The 17,451-nt window shown below is 34.0% G+C and overlaps 2 long non-coding RNA genes across 2 annotated transcripts; one reads left to right on the top strand and one right to left on the bottom strand.

Annotated features, from left to right (window-relative positions):
* The first annotated feature begins 654 nt into the window (after positions 1–654).
* LOC128292976 (uncharacterized) lies at positions 655–2,891 on the top strand. Its single transcript, XR_008282979.1, has 3 exons — positions 655–800; positions 1,720–1,761; positions 2,647–2,891. It is a non-coding gene; the product is annotated as an uncharacterized LOC128292976 (long non-coding RNA).
* Positions 2,892–9,820: 6,929 nt separating this feature from the next.
* LOC128292855 (uncharacterized) lies at positions 9,821–10,835 on the bottom strand. Its single transcript, XR_008282810.1, has 2 exons — positions 10,672–10,835; positions 9,821–9,987 (listed from the first exon to the last, which is right to left on the bottom strand). It is a non-coding gene; the product is annotated as an uncharacterized LOC128292855 (long non-coding RNA).
* Positions 10,836–17,451: the final 6,616 nt, after the last annotated feature.

The raw sequence follows: 17,451 nt of genomic DNA, 5'->3' as shown, positions 1-17,451 counted from the left end.
TTGGATTACTAACACGTTAATCTAACTATTCAAATACAAACTACGTATTAACCCCTTACAATATTCGGCCAACCACACCTACAGATCATAGTAAGCTTATAAGAAATCAATAAGCAACTCATTAACAAATTTTTGTCAATGTTTACCACATAATCATAATTTCACTGCAAGCTGTCTGTAACGCCCCAATTTTCAGGAATCCTGTGAATGTTGGCATAGGTTTAATTATGTTAGTGGGCCTCTAGAAGGCCCAAGCTTAAGATAGAACCCAGTAATTTTAGTTAATTTTTGTTCCATAAGAAAAAGGGAGTGAAATTATGAAATAGGACCTATGTGAAAATGTTTGAAAATGCTATAGGCTAAATTGAAGTGGCCAAATACATAGGAGTGCAAAATAGGAGGATTTGCATGACAAACCTCCCATTTTACATGAAGTGGCCAGCCATCATGTTGTTGTAGACAAAATGTACACTTGATATCCATAATTTATGGTACAAATTGATACAAATTGATAATAGGTTAGGTAAATGTTCAATGATAATGGGTTAGGTAAATGTTTCATGATAATGGGTTAGGTAAATGTTTCATGATAATGGGTTAGGTAAATGTTTCATGATAAGAATTTCATGTCTTTTGTATTAAAGAATTAAATGGATGAAATATGAAGTTTTATTAAAAGAAAAAAGGGTGAAAAGAACAATGTTTTGTCCATCTTTGTTCATCATAGCTGAAAGTTAGAGAAGAGAAAGGAGAGGAGAAAGCTCTTGAGTATTCGGTCATTAGGAGGAGGAAAATTAAAGGTAAGTTCTTGGTACCTTGCTTCTTATTTTGAGGTTCATGAGTTCTTCTTGATTCTACCTTAACTCTTGAAGTATATTTTGATTTTTAGTTGTGTTGTGAGCATTTAGTCATGAATTAAAATGAAGGAAATGGTTGTTGTTTCATGTTCTTTTGATGAAAAATGGAAGATAGGTGAAGTTGAGCCAAACAAATGAGCATGCATGTGCCTTAGATGTTAAAGGGAAAAATCAGCTAACATGTTGTGCTTTTAAATGATGAAATGGAGATTATTCTTAAGTAAAATCATAGATATGTGATGATTGATTGGTGATATACATGTTTAAATAACATGCATGCAAGATAGGTGTATGAAAGAGTGATTTGGTAATAAATCTGCTTGGGACAGCAGCAGTAACGTGACTTTGGAAAATCACCATAAATTGTGGGAGATGAATTAGAAGCTGAATAAATTATGTAATTAAAGCTTATTGAGTCTAGTTTCTAATGAAATAAACTAGAACATATTTTGAATTCTGTACAATGAGAAATTTGATTCGTAATGAAGAGTGGTCAGATTAGTCAAACAGTGAAACATGGGAAACTTTGAGAAAAATCTGGTATTGATTGGCTAAACCAAAAATTATGAAAATGTTATGGATAGAAGATATATGAGTCTATTTTCAGGGAAAATTAACGGCACTTGATTTGGAGTTTCGTAGCTTCAGTTATAAATAATTTAGTGACTATTGCTCAGGAAGACAGCTTGCAGTGAAATTATGATTATGTGGTAAACATTGACAAAAATTTGTTAATGAGTTGCTTATTGATTTCTTATAAGCTTACTATGATCTGTAGGTGTGGTTGGCCGAATATTGTAAGGGGTTAATACGTAGTTTGTATTTGAATAGTTAGATTAACGTGTTAGTAATCCAATTGTAGGCGGTTCGTGTGTGGATCTCGTCAGCATATCGTCGCAAACAGGTGTGTAACTAACACCCTCTTTCTTAGTCTAGATCGGCAAAAGCCGAAAAGCCGAAATGCCGAAAATCGGTATTTTGTAGATTTGCGAGTGTGCGAATGCTCGTGAGGTAAATCGATTAATGTTTTTGGTAAGCTGCAAAATTTAGACTGCAAAGTGTATGATTTCTGTGCCCTCGATATTTTTGAGCTTAATGGGCCAAAATTTGAAATGATGGGCCAACGGGCCCCATTTGGTAAGAACCCTCGGTACGTGATTCTGTAGTACGTGAAAGGTAGGAATATGCATGAAAAACCCTAAACTAGATAATTACTGAAATACCTTTAAAAGTGAAAAATTTATAGTTTTACCCCTAGTAGATAAATTACCGAAATACCCCTAGGGTTAAATTGACCTAAATGCATGTTTGACTGTTGTTATTTACTGCATGCCATGTTGTTATTATCTGATGCATGGGACTGCGATATTGACGGAGGAAGTACTGAAAGTGGCTTGTCCACGTACTGGAGGCTTTGCCTCAATTTACTGTTAACTGAGCAGCAAGGCAAGAATGGAGTGTGGAGTGGTTGGGTGGGTTGAGCTATTCCCCACATGGAGTGTATGGCTGGTACGGGTGGAGTGTACTGGTTGGTGGGTTGAGTAGTCTCCCCAAATGGGCTTGCATATATTTACTGATGTTGCATGTATTTTGAAATGGGCCTATGGGCCATATCATTATCTGAATAAGGGCTAAGGCCCAGTTTATTGTGATCTGAAAAGGGCTCGGCCCGGTTCCATTATTACTGAATGGGCTTAGGCCAATAGGCTTGAGCTGACTTGGGCTTTGAATGGGTTTTCCTTACACACTGAGTTTCCCCAAACTCACCCTTTTATTTTCATCCACGCAGGAAATCCCCAACCATAGTGGGCTTGGAGCTGTGAGGGAATTCGGAGTGGCCACCCGTTCTGAAAGTTTGATTTTCTTCTGGTGAACTGGACATCTTTTTATTTACGTTTGAAGTTTTTGGGCTTTTAAATGTAATAAGGCCGCTTAATTATTTTTAATGGTTTTAATATGTATTACTAAGATAGGTATTACTTATTTTAACTGTTGAAATTGGATAGCTTTAGGGCATGTTTTCAAAAACAACAATTGATTTCAAAATAACACGACAACAAGCAAAGCTTCCGCAATGAAAGTATTTTCCAAAATTAATCACTTTTCCTAAAAATGACTTAATCAAATTGGTTTCCTAGAAATATCCATGACGTTAAGGTGTGGCAATGGCGGTATGCATGTCTAGGATTGGATCCGAAGGAGCTTGGTACTTAGCGATCCGATGGACTCACCACCTCTTTTCGGTTTCCTACCGGTGCATGACTTCCATTCACTTTAACCTATAATGAAATTAATCTTTTGAACATCAAGTACGATTTTCTGGACTTAGAATGGAAATTTTTTTTTACGTTTTTGATGTGGCATGCCGGATCCGGCCATAACTTCTGGGCAGGGTTTGGGGTGCTACACTGTCTTCCTGAGCAACAGTCACTAAATCATTTATAACTGGAGCTACGAAACTCCAAATCAAGTTCCGTTAGATTTCCCTGAAAATAGACTCATATATCTTCTATCCATAAAATTTTCAGAATTTTTGGTTTAGCCAATCAATACCAGAATTTTCTCAAAGTTTCCCATGTTTTACTGTTTGACTAATCTGACCACCCTTCATTACGAATCAAATTTCTCATTGTACAGAATTCAAAATATGTTCTTGTTAATTTCATTAGAAACTAGATTCAATAAGCTTTAATTACATAATTTATTCAGCTTCTAATTCTTCTCGTACAATTTATGGTGATTTTCCAAAGTCACGTTACTGCTGCTGTTCCAAGCAGATTTATTACCAAATCACTCTTTCACACATACCTTGCATGCATGTTATTTAAACATGTATATCACCAATCAATCATCACATATCTATGATTTTACTTAAGTATAATCTCCATTTCATCATTTTAAAGCACAACATGTTAGCTGATTTTTCCCTTTAACATCTAAGGCACATGCATGTTCATTTGTTTGGCTCAACTTCACCAATCTTCCATTTTTCATCAAAAGAACATGAAACAACAACCATTTCCTTCATTTTAATTCATGACTAAATGCTCACAACAGAACTAAAAATCAAAATATACTTCAAGAGTTAAGGTAGAATCAAGAAGAACTCATGAACCTCAAAATAGAAGCAAGGTACCAAGAACTTACCTTCAATTTTCCTCCTCCTAATGACCAAATACTCAAGAGCTTTTTCCTCTCCTTTCTCTTCTCTAACTTTCAGCTATGATGAACAAAGATGGACAAAACTTTGTTCTTTTCACCCCTTTTTCTTTAAATAAACTTCATATTTCATCCATTTAATTCTTTAATATAAAAGACATGAAATTCTTATCATGAAACATTTACCTAACCCATTATCATGAAACATTTACCTAACCCATTATCATGGAACATTTACCTAACCTATTATTATGGAACATTTACCTAACCTATTATCATGAAATATTTACCTAACCTATTATCAATTTGTATCAATTTGTACCATAAATTATGGATATCAAGTGCACATTTTGTCTACAACAACATGATGGTTGGCCACTTCATGTAAAAAGGGAGGTTTATCATGCAAATCCTCCTATTTTGCACTCCTATTTATTTGGCCACTTCAATTTAGCCTATAGCATTTTCAAACATTTTCACATAGGTCCTATTTCATCATTTCACTCACAAATGACAAAAGCAAAGCATGAAATTTTGTCAACATTCACAGAATTCCCGAAAATTGGGGCGTTACAGTTTTGATGCTAGAAAAGTAATTATTTTCATCAATGGCATTGCATTCTTTCTTGATTTCATTATACAACGAGCTGTTTATCATCTCCCGAGAGAAAAAGAAATCAATTTTTGCAATCTCGTCTAGCTTTTTACGAAGCATTGGGTTTCCCAACTGTTCAAAATAGTTACAATTAAAAAAAATAAAGTTCACAACAAACTCTTTAAATTAACTATGAATTGAACCTAAGCATGTTTACTGGAGAGTTGAGTTGCAACACATGTTATTTTTGTTCTATATGGGCCCAATAAAGTTCCTGAAAGTATTTCAGGATTATTTAAAACTTTTTATGTTAGTGCCGATACTGAATTTAAATAAAAATTTATTGTCTATGATATCAGTAATGAACAATAATCAAAGTCATAACGATTTGATCCTAAACGTAGAAGTCGGTATCCTAATCCAATCTAATAAAGCCTTCTCGAATTAGGCAAGTTACTCAACCATGAACATTTCTCACTAATCCTTCTATGCAAATTTATATTAAAGTGGAAATAAATTTGATTGATTAGATACTGTTTTACTTACAACCAATCCTTTGAGATTAAATTTGGATTGCTTGGATTGATTGTTGTCGTCGAGCAAAGCATTAGCAAGATTTGGTACGAAGTGTCCTAAAAATAAAAATCCACAAATTTAGTTGAAGTAATGAACATGTTATATTGTTTGTATTGTTGCATGGAGACTTATTCATAACTGGTATTAAGTCGAGATAATTTGATTGTTATGTGTTTATTCAATAATTAATTCGACGTATTCAATTCAAGAAGTCTGTTTTGGTGTATTAAAAATATGTTGATGTGCTACCAAATGAGAAGAAGAAAAACAAAAGAAATTGTTCACCTGCAAAACTTGATCCAGCCATATATAGATCTTTGGACTTGAAGACTGGATACTTTTCATACCATTTTTGCATGAATGTAACTAATATTTTATCTGTAAGAAGCAAATAATTGAAAAATATCAATATATATATATATATATATATATATATATATATATATATATAATACCCAAACTATTTTATTTAATAACGAAGAATATACATTATGATCTTACTAGTGCTATCATCTCCGTTATTATAATCACTACTTGAGTTTGAATATGACCATCCGGATCCAATAGGGAGTCGATGAACAATAGATTTGACACTGAAACATATATTAGATGAACTTTATATAGATATGGAAATAGAAAATATACATATATATATAAGAAAGGCAATGCAATTCATTTAAACATGATGAAAACTAGGCGTTTCGTAATATTTTATGGTTATAACACATTTAATATTTCATTATAAATTTATATGGATATGAAAGAAATAACTATGAAACATGATATACTTACACACAAAAAGAAATTCAATAAAAAAATAATCATAGGAAATTAGACAACCTTTGTTCCAAGAAAAGGAATTTGTTTGGAGACCATGAGCATCTTTCGTAACAATGAAAGGACCAACACTTCCAAAGGCATCTCCAACTGAAGAACACCCTGGTCCTGAATAGTATTACACAACAGATTTTATTGTATGTGAGTAATCAAACAAACTTGTCGGCCAGGCTTAAGTAAAGCTAGAAAAATAGAGTAATGGTTTGATCTAATGTAATGACTAGTCTAATTCGACAAGTATTTAGTATATGTTTAAAGATATGGCTTTTCAGATGAGTTAAAAAATGATAGTCAGATCAAGGCTATAAATTTAGTGTTAGGGATGGACATAAACCTAAAACCTTTGCATGGAAACGGGCTAAATTGAATCTTTACTTTCTAACGAGGGCCAAAAGTGATAATGTTTCCATTCGAAGGGGCTAAAAGGGATTAAATTTAATTATAAATTTTTGGAGAGGCTAAAAAAGAAATTGTAACATTGAACCGATGGGGCCGAAGCCCTAGCTTTCCCTTGGCTTTAACTTGCTCATGGTGAACTTTTTCTAACTCATTCATATAGGATACCAACTAGGAAATCCGCATAACATCATAAACTACAATAAAAGGAAATTAAAGAACTTAACCTCCAGTTAACCAAATTGTGAGGGGTTGAGTCAAGGGATCTTTCTCAACTTCAACAAAATAGTAAAAAAGACTTCGACCATCAACATTTTCATCCACTTCAATATATCCAGCAAACTGCCTGAAATTAACATCTGGTTGTCCTGGAAATTTGCTTATCAAATCATTCGTTGGGAAGGCATTGGAATCAACTCCAATTAGAAGAAAAAGAAAAAGAATAAATATTACTCCTCGAAATTCCATTTGAAATGCTTCTAATATCAAAGAAATAAGGGTAACTAATGCTTATTGAATTCTTTACTTTCTAATGCTTAAAATTAATGGAGAGAGCTACCTTATATATAGTGTTTGTCTTTTTTAAACTAAATATGTTGTTTTAATAGTTAACATTTTGAAACCGTGAAACATAGGTTTCGAGTTGTCATTGTTTTTAGGCACTATTTTGTTTTGTTAGTTTTCCCAATAATTTTTTTTATGATGAATAACATTTATGAATTATAGGTTTACTTGATTTAAATATATTATAGGATATAACACCAACATATTCATTAATTATGAAAAACTTTTTTAAAAAATAGCAAATTCATTCACAAACATGATTCCGGGTAACTAAAGAAATGAAAAGCAAATTTCTTTTTATTTTTTTAAAATTCATATTTCAAATGTATTTTGAATTTTGAATTTAATTGGGTAAGATTTTTTTTAGTAATGACAGTGCATGTGTATATTAATAGAAAATGGTAGTAATATCCATGCAAGGATTGGGTTAAGAGAGTTTCACGTTGTACCTATTGTGCTTTCACTTTAAAAAAAGATCACGTTAGAGTTAACCCCAAATTGTTTCAAAACAATATAATTATAATATATTTTACGTAGAAAAACTAATCAAAAGAGGATAGAAACCACGGACAAAAAGAAATTTCACTATAATAAAGGAGAGTATAAATGATGGAGAGAATTAAAAGAAAATCCTGAAACATTACAAGAAAAATCCTTCGAAACAAAGAACAAAATTATCTCAATCTAAATATTTTTTTTGTTGTGTAAAACCTAGCATAATTAAAACCTATTTATAGAATGAAATTCGTAGCATCTAGGTTAATTAGAGTTTGAGTGGGAAACTAAAAATAGAGTTTAACTAGGGGATGAAAAACCAAAATAAATTTTGGTCAAAATAAGAGGTATTCTCCCACAAAGGAACTTGCAATCTAAAACGTTGCATCAACATCTTTATCATTTAGGGTCGGTTTGTTTGCATGTAAAATGTTTTCCGTAAAACATTTTCATTGTTTTGTTGTAACATCCTATACCCGATCCGGTCGTCAAGCCCGAGTAACAGGAGGCTACACCACGGTCACACATCATGCACATTATAAATTGTCTCATTGTGAAGCGAACATATTTTATTTTAGCATTTTGTAAGAAGTTTAAGTCAAACATACTCTAATAATCATTAAAACATAATAAACACTCATCAAGAAAACTTAAAACAAAAGTTAAACATGCTTTTAAATCACTAAAAAACTTATGAATTAATCACGTAGGTAATGATATTGAATCAATGGTATCAATAATACTCATGTATGGTATCGGTACCACCCTGAAAGTGGTACCAAACCAACATTTTGTTTTTCGCTTAAAACCAAAACCCAATAATTTATCGATACATTTCAAAAAGTATATGTTTTATTTCCCCGAGTATCGAAACTTGTGATATGGTATCGATACCAAATTGTGTTACTAACTTCCTGTAGATTCGAAATACCAAAATGTATCATTTTTAAAACCTGAATATCGATGCCTTTGCTCCAGACAATAAAATACAACATAATAAGGCATTGAATTCATTCTAACTAATGACTATTCAACATGCATCAATTACCTCATCAAACCATCGTCAAAATGACCAAAATGACAATTCAAATATCAAAAATATATTCGAGCTGCAAGAATCATCCTGACAGGGTCCAAGTCCTTAAATCCTAAGAGCAATATGATCTGGCAGCTAGACTGCATTTCAGTAAATGTGTCAAATTGACACTATATGGTGTGTAGGGTTGGATGGGTATTAAATGCCCTTAACGGTGTGCCGGGATGGTCGGAGATGGTGTGTAGCAGATAGGGGTAGGAATAACTGCATATGCTTCTGATATGTTCTGTATCTGAACTGGAAATGTTCTGTTATATAGCTGTTATGTTAATCCTGCACCGAATATTATCTGACTCTGATTAGAACTTGAGATTTGAGAACGTTAAATTAAATTGTGTTTCTAATTGAATCCATATTGATTACACACTAAATTCTCTAGTCACCGTATGGTTAACCAAATTTCAGGTAACTCACAGACTTGATCGAGTCTGTGCAGGGGAAGCTCGGTCAATCTACGTTTTTATCGTATTATTTAATTGTCATGTAGTTCAGGTATTTATTAGTGCTACGACTTTTCTATGATTCTTGAACCGTCTGTTTGATTTAATGGTTTTTATGACTTGATATTGGGTTTATCTATACTTATGTGTAACGCCCCTTACCCGAGACCGTTGCCGGAGTCGAGCACAAGGCACTACTAAACTTATTTGAGCACTTAACCAAATTTAGATAATTTATATAATACTTTTCAGACAAGCTGTCCAACTGTGTCATAGTTGCTAAATAATTCATATCTCGAGTTATAAAACTCGAAATCCAAATCCGTAAATTTTATATGAATTTATACTCATATATCTACTTACCAATTTTTTTCTAGAATTTTTGGTCAAGCAAATTGGTACAGTTTATTATTTAAAATCTCCCCTGTTTCAGGGTTTGACTACTCTGACCTTTGTGTATTACGAATCAGATATCTCTCTGTACAGAGCTTCAATGACTATGCCGTTTGTCTCTAATAAAACTAGACTCAATAAGGAATCTGTACATATAAAGTATGACTTCTAATTATCTTTGTAAAATTTATGGTGAATTTCCAAAGTCAGAACAGGGGATCCAGAAATCGCTCTAGCCCTGTTTCACAAAAACTTAAACATCTCATAAAATATAGCTCATATACCTGTTTTTCTTCTTCCATATGAAAATAAACTCATCAAGATTCGATTCCATAATTTATTCATTATTTAATTCCATTTCTACTATTTTAGTGATTTTTCAAAGTCAAACTACTGCTACTTACGAAAACTGTTTTAGTACAAATATTGTTAACTAGTTTATAACATCTTTACTTCAATTCATTCAAACTCTATACATGCCATATAAATCTTTAAACATAAAACAAAAACTACTGGAATTGATCTGAATAGTGTGCCCTGTTGTGTTGATCCGATCTACCCACTTCACTTCAAGTCAATCTACATAAAAATATTAAACACACACAAGTAAGCTTATTGAAGCTTAGTAAGCTCATAGGCATATAAACACAAATCATATCAAATATCGTACACAATCATATATCTATTAGTTTAACTATTTCATCCTCCAAATCACAATTTCATTAATAACTCATTGGAATAATTTCCATATGGCAACTCACAATTTAACTCCCTTAGGCCCATTTCTCATTTACTTCATTGTCAAATTAGGGAACAATAAGGAATTGAGTGCTTCATTATCACATTGCCATAGTAAACCATGGACTTTCACATTGATACGCATCACACACGAAGCCATAGCCTTGCCATGGTCTTACGGTTCACATATCATACCGAAGCCATATCCTGACATGGTCTTATACGGAATCACATTATCACATTATACCGATGCCATAGCCCAGCTATGGTCTTATCTGAGTCACATTATCACATTGCACCGATGCCATAGCCCACTATGGTCTTAAACGAGCACACTTGTCACATATGTTTCGTCAACTCATCGTGGTCACGAATAGAAGCACTCAAATCCATTGTTCCTACTAATTTGTACTTTTAGTTACACATTATTCATTAGTTAATGCAAATTGATAGTATTCATCAACAATAAAATACTTTAACAATCATAATATTTTCATATCAAAACATTGAACTTTGCGAACTTACCTGGACTAATTTGTAAAAGTCGTAGAAATTCAGGGACTATTCTTGAATTTTCTCCTTTCCACGATTCAGTTCGTTTTCTTGATATGATGTAAAATATGAAAAACCAGCTTTCTCCAGACCTTCTATGGCGTTTTAGCTGAGAAAATATGAAGAAATGTCTAGATTTTTCAATTACATCATTATTTAACTATTAGCTTTTATGCTATTTCCAATTTTGCCCTTGTTCACATTGTTTTCTTGCTTATTTCATACCCAAACCGTCCAGCCATTAACCTTTGGGTCTAATTGCTCTTTAAATCCATCTTTTAAATACTTAAGCTATTTACTCACAATTTAACAAATTTTGCGCTATTTTCAATTTAGTCCTTTTAATTAATTAGCCATCCAAGCGTTAAAATTTTCTAACTAAACTTTAATACTAACTCAATGACACTCCATAAATATTTATAAAAATATTTATAGCTCGATTTTCAACTTTGAGGTCTCGATACCTCATTTTTGACCCGTTTGACCTAATAAATTCTTTTAATTCACTAATTTCACCATTTCACAAATTCTTCTAAATTCTTACTTGACTCATAAATATTAAATTACTATCTTGTTCAATCTTATTTGTCGAATTTAGTGATCTCAAATCACCATTTCCGACACCACTGAAAATTAGGCCGTTACAACTCTCCCCCCTTTAAAAATTCGTCCTTGAAATTTGTTACCTGAAAACAGATTTGGATATTGTGATCTCATTGACTCCTCTGTTTCCCAGGTTGCCTCCTCTAATCCATGTCGATGCCATAACACTTTTACTAACGGTACTCGTTTATTCCGCAGTTCTTTAACTTCCCGAGCTAATACTTTCACTGGTTCCTCCGAATAAGTCATATCTGATTGTAGCTCTATCTCAGTATGAGGAATCACATGTGAAGGGTCTGATCTATATCGTCTCAACATAGATACATGAAATACATTATGGATCTTCTCAAGTTCTGGAGGCAAGGCCAATCTATAAGCTACCGGACCGATCCTCTCAATGATTTCGTATGGTCCGATAAATCGTGGACTAAGCTTTCCTTTTCTACCAAACCGTAAAACTTTCTTCCACGGAGAAACTTTCAAGAACACACGATCACCCACATTGAACTCTATATCTCTTCTTTTCAAATCTGCATACGACTTTTGACGATCGGAAGCAGCTTTCAAACTTTCCCGAATAATCTGAACTTTCTCTTTAGTTTCCCGAATTAAATCCACTCCGACTAATTTCGATTCACTTAATTCTGACCAATACAACGGGGTTCTGCACTTCCTTCCATACAGAGCTTCAAACGGTGCCATTTTGATACTAGCTTGATAACTGTTATTATAAGCAAATTCAGCTAAAGGTAAGTACCTTTCCCAGCTGCCACTGAACTCGAGTATACAACACCTTAACATATCTTCCAAAATCTGAATCACTCGCTCTGATTGTCCATCTATGTCCGAGGGTGAAAAGCTGTACTAAATTTTAACTTAGTACCTAAAGCTTCCTGTAGTTTATTCCAAAATCTCGAAGTAAACCTCGGATCTCGATCAGAAATAATTGATGTCGGCACCCCATGTAATCTCACAATTTCTGACACATATAATTCCGCTAACTTATCAAGTGAAAAATCTGTTCTGACCGGAATAAAATGCGCCGATTTAGTTAATCATCTACTATCACCCAAATCGAATCTTTTTCTTGAGTCACCGGCAATCCAGATACAAAATCCATCGTCACATGTTCCCACTTCCATTCGGAATCATTACGGGTTGTAACAAACCTGTAGGCACTTGATGTTCAACTTTTACATTGATGATTAAACATTTTGCCACAAATTCACAAATTTCCGTTTCATACCAGCCACCAATACATTTTTTCAAATCATAATACATCTTCGTACTACCGGATGAATCGAGTACATACTACTATGAGCCTCGATAAGATATCCTTCTTCAATTCTAGATTATTCGGGACACAAATTCTATTACGATGGTATAACATACCACTATTATCAATAGAGTAATCTAAGTTCAAATTATCCGAACCATTTGTCGTTTCAACACCAACCGGATCTTCATCTTGCAATTCCGAATTCGTTGAAAGAATCTGGTTTTGTCTTTAATTCAACTAATATAGAACCATTTTCATTAATGGACAAATGAGCATTTAACGCTAGAAGAGCAAATAATGATGATTTCGACTAAGTGCATCGCCACTACATTTGCCTTACCCGGATGATAATCAATGATAAGATCGTAATCTTTCAACAGCTCTAACCATCGCCTCTGTCTCAAATTCAGCTCTTTCTGAGACATTAAATATTTCAAACTTTTATGGTCTGTATATACATAACATTTCTCTCCATATAGGTAGTGTCTCCAAATTTTTAAAGCAAATACTATGGCAGCTAACTCAAGATCATGTGTAGGGTAGTTCCTCTCATGTGGTTTCAACTGTCGAGAAGCATATGCTACAACTTTTCCTGACTGCATCAATACACAACCTAAACCATTCAGAGACGCATCACTATATACTACATATGGCACACTGATTCAGGCTAAGTTAACACCGGAGCCTCTATCAACATTTTCTTTAATTGATCAAAACTTTGTTGGCACTCATCAGACCATACAAACTCAACATTCTTCTGTAATAATTTAGTTATCGGTGAAGCAATCAGTGAAAAATCTTTCACAAATCGACGATAGTAACCAGCTAATCCAAGGAAACTTCGCACTTAGTAACATTCTTTGGAGTTTTCCAATTAATCACAGTGACACCTTACTCGGATCTACCAGTATACCATCAATGACACAATGTGACCCAAGAATCCCACTTCATGAAGCCAAAATTCACATTTACTAAATTTTGCATATAACTGTTTTTCCTTAATATCGTAGTACAATTCTCAAGTCTTGAGCATGCTCAGATTACGTCTTTGAATAGATCAGTATATCGTCAATAAACACAACCACAAATCTATCTAGGTAAGACTGGAAAATTCGATTCATTAAATCCATAAAAGCAGCAGGAGCATTTGTCAAACTGAATGGCATAACTAAGAACTCATAATGACCATACCGAGTTCTAAAAGCTATTTTCGGTACATCACATTCCTTTACCTTTAACTGATAATACCCAGATCTGAGATCTATTTTTGAAAACACTGTAGCATCCTTAAGCTGATCGAATAAATCATCAATACGAGGCAAAGGATATTTATTTTTAATTGTTACCTTATTCAGCTGGCTGTAATCTATGCACAGCCTCAATGAACCATCCTTCTTTTCACAAATAAGACAAAGTGCACCCACGGCGACATACTCGGTCGATAAACCCTTTGTCTAACAGCTCTTGCAAGCTGTTTTTAACTCTCTTAATTCTGCTGGAGCCATTCTATACGGTGTCACCGATATGGGAGCTGTTCAGGAAGCACATCTATCACGAATTCAACTTCTCTATCAGGTGGTAACCCTGGTAATTCTTCAGGAAATACATCCATGAATTCATTTACAATAGATAGTTGCTCTAACTTTGATTCAGAACTTCGAGTATCAAGAATATAGGCTAAATAAGCCTCATTTCCTTTACGCAACAATTTCTGAGCAGACATAAAGGAAATCATTCTAACCATGTCATCCAAATTTCCAGACTCAACCAAAATAATGTCTCCTGTTTGACATTTCAAACTAATTCGTTTTTCTCGACAATTCACTATTGCGTCATGTTTTATTAACCAGTCCATGCCCAAGATAACATCAAATTCCCGAAAGGGTAGCAACATCAAATCAGCGGGGAAATCACAGCCCTTAACTTTCAGTGGACAATTATGACATATTAAATTAACTACCACACTTTGACCTAATGGATTTGTAACTTGTACATCATAATCAGTAGGCTCAACAAATAAGTTCTTTTCAGATGCTAACATAGTGCAAATATATGAATGAGTAGACCCAGGGTCTATTAAAGCATACACAGGAACATCATAAAGATAGAAAGTACCAGCAATTACATCTGGAGCTGTTGCTTCTTCTCTCACTCGAATGGCATAAGTACGAGCAGGAGCCCTAACTTCTGATCGGCTAGCAGTATCTTTCATACCCGAACGAGTAGCCCCTGTAGCACGCGTCTTCCTTTTTTAGGAAGAATTTTCGATTTCTCCCTCTGTTCCACTTCTTCTACTTGTAATTGGGGACAATCACGAATAAAGTGATCAGTGGCCCCACATTTATAACAAGCCTCTAATTTACTTCTACATTCACCGGGGTGACTTCTTCCACAATGTTGACACTTGGGCCTTTGGGTATTTTGTACACTACCCACACTAACAGCAGGTCTGTCAGATGATTTGTAATCAGATTGTCTTGGCCTACTTTTTCCTGATCTTTCTGGTACTGAAGTGGCTCGACTGAATTCCTCTTTAGATTTCTTCACCGGTAAAGCGAAAATGACTTAGATGCACTTCTTTTGAAAGATTCTTTACTTCTTCTATCTCGTTGCATCTTTTATTATATACTTCTTCAAGCTTCTGAGCACGATCTGATAGAACAACAAATTCTCGTATCTCAATGCCCCCTATCATCATTTTAATCTCATCATTAAGCCCTTCTTCAAATCTGATACACATTTCTTCTTCAGTGGGTACTATATCTCGAGCATATTTGCTCGGATAAACAAATTCTCTTTCATATTCAGCCAACGACTTGTTTCCGTCATAAGTCGAGAAATTCTCTTTTCTTCTTATCCGGATATCTTCTACCGACATATTTCTTCTTAAATTCATTTTGAAAAATTCCCAAGTGATCTTCTCGGCCGGTACAACAATGACTTCTATTGTTTCCCACCAGTTATAAGCTTCTTCTTTCAATAATGACACGGCACATATTAAGTAATCATCTGGTGAGCACGCCATGTGCTTAAAACCCTCATTATACTTTGTAACCAATATTCACTTTAACTTGGGGTCATCGTCTGTTCTTCCCGAAATTCTTCAGCCCCATGTTTTCGAGCTTTTCAAATGGAGAACGTTTGCGATTCAGTTGTCGGAGGAGGTGGAGGAGCAACCGGGGTACTACAGATGTTGAGATAGGGGAGGAGGTTATGAGTCGATTTCTTTCTCGCACATTCTCATTATACCACCGATTCATGAATCCATAAATCATATTTTTGAGTTCTTGTTCTCGCATCAATGAAATCGAGCTTCACTACTTGTTCCTTGTTCAAAGATTTGTACTGCTATTAACTTCTTCTTGCTCGGTTTGTTCGGTCTATCGACATCTTTTCAAATCGAAGATAATCTATAATAAAACAAGGATTAGATCGGATCATACACAAGACACTATCATGATTTATATGGCATGTAATTCTAGACACTTTTCACATCATACATATTCCAAGAATCGGCTAAACCGAAGCTCTGATACCAATAAATGTAACGCCCCTTACCCGAGACCGTTGCCGGAGTCGAGCACAAGGCACTACTAAACTTATTTGAGCACTTAACTAAATTTAGATAATTTATATAATACTTTTCAGACAAGCTGTCCAACTGTGTCATAGTTGCTAAATAATTCATATCTCGAGTTATAAAACTCGAAATCCAAATCCATAAATTTTTTCTGAATTTATACTCATATATCTACTTACCAATTTTTTTCTAGAATTTTTGGTCAAGCCAATTGGTACAGTTTATTATTTAAAATCTCCCCTGTTTCAGGGTTTGACTACTCTGACATTTGTGTATTACGAATCAGATATCTCTCTGTACAGAGCTTCAATGACTATGCCGTTTGTCTCTAATAAAACTAGACTCAATAAGGAATCTGTACATATAAAGTATGACTTCTAATTATCTTTGTAAAATTTATGGTGAATTTCCAAAGTCAGAACAGGGGATCCAGAAATCGCTCTAGCCCTGTTTCACAAAAATTTAAACATCTCATAAAATATAGCTCATATACCTGTTTTTCTTCTTCCATATGAAAATAAACTCATCAAGATTCGATTCCATAATTTATTCATTATTTAATTCCATTTCTACTATTTTTAGTGATTTTTCAAAGTCAAACTACTGCTACTTACGGAAAACTATTTTAGTACAAATATTGTTAACTAGTTTATAACATCTTTACTTCAATTCATTCAAACTCTATACATGCCATATAAATCTTTAAACATAAAACAAAAACTACCGGAATTGATCTGAATAGTGTGCCCTGTTGTGTTGATCCGATCTCCCCACTTTACTTCAAGTCAATCTACATAAAAATATTAAACACACACAAGTAAGCTTATTGAAGCTTAGTAAGCTCATAGGCATATAAACACAAATCATATCAAATATCGTACACAATCATATATCTATTAGTTTAACTATTTCATCCTCCAAATCACAATTTCATTAATAACTCATTGGAATAATTTCCATATGGCAACTCACAATTTAACTCCCTTAGGCCCATTTCTCATTTACTTCATTGTCAAATTAGGGAACAATAAGGGAATTGAGTGCTTCATTATCACATTGCCATAGTAAACCATGGACTTTCACATTGATACGCATCACACACCGAAGCCATAGCCTTGCCATGGTCTTACACGGTTCACATATCATACCGAAGCCATATCCCAGACATGGTCTTATACGGAATCACATTATCACATTATACCGATGCCATAGCCCAGCTATGGTCTTATCTGAGTCACATTATCACATTGCACCGATGCCATAGCCCACTATGGTCTTAAACAGCACACTT

Source organism: Gossypium arboreum, chromosome 5, assembly GCF_025698485.1.
Source record: "Gossypium arboreum isolate Shixiya-1 chromosome 5, ASM2569848v2, whole genome shotgun sequence".
NCBI lineage: Eukaryota > Viridiplantae > Streptophyta > Magnoliopsida > Malvales > Malvaceae > Gossypium > Gossypium arboreum.
Note: the sequence above shows the minus strand (reverse complement) of the source record. Positions and strands in the feature narration are given on the sequence as shown.